At 45.9% G+C, this 6,000-nt stretch overlaps 1 non-coding gene across 1 annotated transcript; it reads left to right on the forward strand.

Moving 5' to 3' along the window:
• Positions 1-3,847: 3,847 nt before the first annotated feature.
• On the forward strand, positions 3,848-3,919 carry TRNAE-UUC (transfer RNA glutamic acid (anticodon UUC)). The gene has a single exon. It is a non-coding gene; the product is annotated as a tRNA-Glu (tRNA).
• Positions 3,920-6,000: the final 2,081 nt, after the last annotated feature.

The following is a 6,000-nucleotide window of genomic DNA, read 5'->3' on the forward strand; positions in this document are numbered from 1 at the left end:
TAACAAATTACCCCGATACCTAGTAGTTAAGACAACAATGGTTTATTATTTCTCATGACTCCTCTGGTTTTATCCAGGCTCACTCATGTGGCTTCATTCAGGCAGGAGTTGACTAGAAGATCTAAGATTCTCACTTGTGTCTGCCTGCATTTCCCTCCACATGACCTCTCCCCACCATGTGGCCTCTCATCATTCAGTGGTCCAGCCTGAGCAGCTTTCCATTGCAGCTGGGCACGGCTGAGAACTGACACAGGGTCACTCTCTCACATTCTGTTGGTCAGAGCAAGTCACAAGAGCAGCCCAGGTTCAAGGGGTGGGGAAACAGACACCATATCTTGATGGGTGGAGTGGCAGGCGGGTACAGACATGGGGGTAAGCGTTGGTGGCCACTGTTGGAGACATCCGCGGTATCTCCCTTTACAGCCAATCATCAAGTCCTCTAGCTTCCCCAATGGGGGCTGTGGGGGCCTGGCTGCACAAGTGGCCTGATTCTTCGCCCCCCTCTTTATCTGTGCTCTTTGCTATCTAGCTTTGCAGTACATTCTGTTCTACCCTTGACTCTGGGCTCAGGCATGTGACTTATTTTGCTAATGAAATGTTAGCAAACGGGATCTAAGAAAAACCTCATAAAAGCCCTTGCCTGTTTTCACTTCCCTCTCCTGCCCCTCTGCCATGGCTGTGAGGATATCTCTGGCCTAGCCTCATCAAGGTAAGACATGGAGATGGGCCGAGCACCCCCTCCCCAGTGGTCCCAGCCAAGGCCATCCCAAACCAGTGACCCTGAGACACACAGGACCAAGAGCTGCAGACCCACAGATGACAACAGGTGTATGAGTGAGTCCAGCCGAGTCCACAAGAGCCACCCAGCCAACCCAAAGACTCATGAGCTAAATAAACACTGCTTTAAACCACTGTGTTTGGGGGCGATATACAAGTCCCAGGCCACAACTTCCATCATCCCTACTGACTTGGCTCAGGCCTTTGTCCTCCTGGGCCTGCAATAGTTTCTGTGTCAGGCCAGGCTATGCTGCCAGACAAACATCCCCCAGGCTGCACAGGCTCAAGGCAGCAAGGTCTATTTTTTGCTCCTGCTCATATACAGCTTCGTCGGCAGAGGCCCCTGCTCACTGTAGCTCAGGGATACAGACAGAGGCACTGTCATCTTACGTCACAGCCATCTGAACACAGGGCTTCAAAGGTGGAGAGCGTGAATTGTACGCTGACGCTTAAATGCGTCCCCCCAGACGTGACACCTATTTGCTCACTTTCCCCTGGCGAGATTGAGTCCCATGGTCACACCCAGAGAGGCATAGGGAGTGGGCTCTGGACTGTCCCCTGTAGTTCCTCGCAGGGTTTCTCTGCTCCTGACCTTTCCCCACGCAGATCACACGGTGTTGCTCCGCTGCTCTTAAACCTTCAATGTCTCCCTATGGCCCACGGGCTAACATTCAATCTTTGCATGGTTTTCAGTGGCCTCGGTGACCACCTGACCACTCCAGGCTCATTTCTTTCTTTTCTTTTTTTTTTTTTAAACGTCTTTATTGGAGTATAATTGCTTTACAATGGTGTGCTAGTTTCTGCTGTATAACAAAGTGAATCAGCTATACATAAACATATATCCCCATCCAGGCTCCTTTCTTGCCCTGGGCCAGTGTGAAGGCTGGGCCCTAACCACTGAACAGCTGGCACTTCCCCGGGGACCCCAGCCCATTACTCTGTTGCTCACAGAGGTCCTTCTGCCAGGAATGTCCCCGCTGCCCGCCCCTCCCCCAGCCCTTGCCTGTCCCCCGTGGGAGACCCCTGAGCACCATCTTCTCACAGATGCTGTTCCTGGCCTGTGGAAGCAACTGGTTCTCCTTTCTCGAGTACAGCGTGTTCCAAAAGTCTGAGCCCAGTTTTCTCCTTTAGGAACTTTTGAAGCATGAACAAACTTACAAAAACCGGCATTTGAAAGTTTACATTTCCTTTACACTTGTTTCGCTTCCTGAGTTTGAAACAATAGACTTAAAATTTTTTATTTCAGTCCCTCTGATGGTAGATGGCCATGATGACTAAAACAACAAAATGAAAATTTAGGGAGTTCCCTGGTGGCCGAGTAGTGAGGATTCTGGGCTCTCACTGCCGGGGCCTGGTTTCAATCCCTGTTCGGGGAACTGAGATCCTGCAAACTATGTGGCACGGCCAAAAAGAAACAACAAAATTAAAGTTGAAAAACGTGTTGCTGTAGATTCAAATAGCTAAATTTTTAAATGATTTGAAAAATAAGTTTGTAAAAACTAGAGACAGTGAAAAGATTAGTGATTGCCAGGATTTGGGGGAGGGGTTAGGAGTGGGAGGGATGAAAAGCACAGGGGACTTCAGGGCAGTAAAACTATTCTGTGGGATACTGTAATGGTGGCCACAGGACATTACGTTATGCATTTATCAAATCTCATAGAAAGTACAACATTAAGAGTGAACCCTAACTTAAACTATGGACTTTAGTTAATAATAATGTATCAATATTGGTTCACCAATGACAACAAATATACCACACCAATGCAAGATGTTAATAATAATGGGGGCAACGGGGTGGGGGGAATATATCAGAACTCTCTGAACTTTCTGAAAGTTTTTTTTCTGTACGCCTAAAACTGCTCTAGAAACAAAATTTGTTTATACTTCTGAAATTATTAGAGCTTAAATCTGCACTGAGACTGATGGGACACTAGATATATTCTTTCGACAGCAGGGTTTCTCAGCCTGGCTACACATTATAATCACCTGGGGTATTTTATGAGCCGGTTCTCCTCCTCCACATCAATTAAATCAGAAACTTGTGCATGGGGCCTGGGCCTATAAAGAGGTTCTGAACCCAGTTTCCAATGTAGGTGGGAGGTGTGTGTGTGGGGTTCCCCATGCCAACGAAAAATGCCCTGGACACCACATGGGTGTCCTAAAATTCAACAATTTTGACGCTATTGGAGTTAGCGTCAGATTCCACAGGTTAAGGGCTCAATCTTACAAGACTGCCCTCCACCCCAAGATGCCAGTTGCAAGCCCAGGTTGTTACCTGTGCTTCTGACTGACTGACTGACTATAAATCAGAGGTACCCATGACCTCCTCCTGCTTAGGATTCAATTAATTTGCTAGAGTAGCTCACAGAAATCAGAGAAACATTTTACTTACTGGACACCGGTTTATCCTAAAAGAATATAACTCAGGAACAGCCAGATGGAAGAGATGCACAGGGCAAGGCATGAGGAAAGGGCTCAGAGAGTCCAAACCCTCTCCAGGCGCACCTCTCTCCCCAAATCTCCCAAGTTTTCACTGAAACCTGTCCTTTTAATGGAGGCTTCATTACCCCGTCACGATTGAGTAAGTCATCAGCGATTGGTTCAGCCCCAAGCTGGGGAGGTGGGACTGAAAGTTCCAACCCTCCAATCGCTAGGTTGGTTCCCCTGGCAACCAGCCCCCATCCTTAAGTGAGGTCCATTAACATAACAAGAGACACCTTTATTGCTCTCCGCCCTTAGGAAATTCCAAGGATTTTAGGAGCTCTGTGCCAGACATGGGAAAAAAGACCAAATATATGTTTCTTATTATAAATCATAATATCACCGCATGTTTAAAAAACTCCTCAGGGTTTCTAGCGATGGCACTACAGACTTCCATGGTTGGGATGTGTGAGATGGGTGAGGGCAGATGACACAGGGGTTTACAGCTCGTGTTCTGAAGTCAGATGACATGTGTTTAAATCCTGACTCTAAAGAGCTGAATAACACTGGGCACGTCCCTTCTGGTCTCCAGCCTCAGCCCGCTCATCTGTAAAATGGGGATAATAAGAGCAATTTCCACACCTGGAATTCCCTGGCGGTCCAGTGGTTAGGACACTGCACTTTCAATGCCGTGGCCCAGGTTCGATCCCTGGTCAGGGAACTAAGAGCCCACAAGTCGCGAGGCACGGCCAAAAAAAAAAAAAAGAGCAATTGCCCAATGATGTTGCTGTGGGGATAAAATAATTTCATTCATGCAAAGCACCAAGCACAGAGCAAAGGTCCAATACACAGTTGTGTTTAAGTAAACTTGGGGTTGTAGGTGAGAGTTGCAGAGGTGAGATCCCGTACCCTTGTTTACAGATGGGGGAACTGAGGCCTAGACAGAGAAAATTGTCCCTAATCACATAGCAGGTTAGTGAATGAAACAAGACTAGCACCTGGGTCAAACAGGTTAAGAATTTAGATGGTGATCTAGCTGGAGGACTGGAGCATCTTAAACACACTGCAGGTGGTGAAAACGCTACTCTGTGAAATGCACAGGAGATGCATGAAGTTCCACGTTGTACCACCAGGTGGCGCTCCTACCCCATCTATGACCAAAGTCAGGACGTGGAAAAAATTTTAAGTTCTGGAGTAGAGAATTTCCTACCTCTTCCCTTGGACCCAGCAAAAATATCTAACGAAGATATTAGATATCAGATATCAGTTATATATCAAGCGCCTGCAGTGTATACAGGCACTTGATATATAAATGAGTCGAATACACTGCAGGTGCTTGATATATAACTGAGTCGAAAAATAAGGTTCAGATCCATTATATATGGAGAAGTTGACTCGTTTGCTGGTTAAGAACGTGAATTTTTGAATGCCAGCCGTCTGAGTTCAAATTCCAGCTCCCCATTTACCAGCTTTCAAATCTTTTCTTCATGCCTTAGTTTCCTCCCCTGTAAAATGGCGACGATAATATTAACTCCCTCAGAGAATTATTGTTGGAAGGATTAAATAAGTTAATATGAGTAAAACAAGTTTTAAAAAAATTCCTCACACATTTGTGCAGTATATAGGTGTTAGCAATTGTTAATTTCTTAAACAAACATCTTTATTGACAGATAACTGATAAACAGACTGCACATATTTAAAGCGTACAGTTGATAAGTTTTGACTTATATATACTGTACCTGTGAAACCATCACCGCAATCAAGATAGTGAACACACAGATCATCCCCCAAAGTTTCCTCATGACCTTTGCAAACCTACCCCTGATCCCCGCCGGCAGTCACTGCCCTGTTTCCTGCCTCCATAAATGAGTGTGGATTTTCTAGAATTTTTTATCAGTGGAATCATACGGTGTGTGCTCCTTTTCATCTGGCTTCTTTCAGCATGTTTATTTCAGGTTCATCCATGTTGTTGAGTGTGTGAAGTTCATTTCTTCTGGCTTCGGTGAAGTATTTCATTGTATGAGTACACCACAGCTCGTTAATCCATTTACCTGTAGATGGACATTTGGATTGCTTCCAGCCTGCGGGTGTTACAAATAAAGCTGCTGCGAGCATTGTTGTACAAGACTTCATAATGACACACACTGTCATTTCTCTGGAGTTAACACCTAGGAGTGGGATGGTAGGAAACTGGTGAAGTGTTCTCCAGAGTGGCTGTCCATCCCCACCTGCAGCGTCTGAGCGTTTTAGTTGCCCCATATTCTTGCCAACAGCGAGTGTAACCCGTCTTTTGGGTTTTTGGCATTCTAATAGGTGTATAGTGGTATCTTATTGCGGTTTTAATTTGCATTTCCCTAGTGAGAAATTATGTTGCCATCTTTTCAGGTGTTCATTTGCCATCAGCATATCTTCTTTGCCAAAGTGTTCAAATTTTAAGCCCGTTTAAAAAAATTTTGATTGCTTGAGTTTTTTTAAATTTTTATTTATTTATGGCTGTGTTGGGTCTTCGTTTCTGTGCGAGGGCTTTCTCTAGTTGCGGCAAGTGGGGGCCACTCTTCATCGCGGTGCGCGGGCCTCTCACTACCGCGCCCTCTCTTGCTGCCGAGCTGCTCGGCAGCATGTGGGATCTTCCCAGACCAGGGCTCGAACCCGTGTGCCCTGAATTGACAGGCAGATTCTCAACCACTGCGCCACCAAGGAAACCCAAGTATTGAGTTTTGAGAATACTGTATATGTTCTGGATACAGGTTCCTTATCAGTTATATGTTTGGCAAATATTTCTCCTAGTCTGTGGCTTGAGAT

Source organism: Balaenoptera acutorostrata, chromosome 15, assembly GCF_949987535.1.
Source record: "Balaenoptera acutorostrata chromosome 15, mBalAcu1.1, whole genome shotgun sequence".
Taxonomy (NCBI): Eukaryota; Metazoa; Chordata; class Mammalia; order Artiodactyla; family Balaenopteridae; genus Balaenoptera; species Balaenoptera acutorostrata.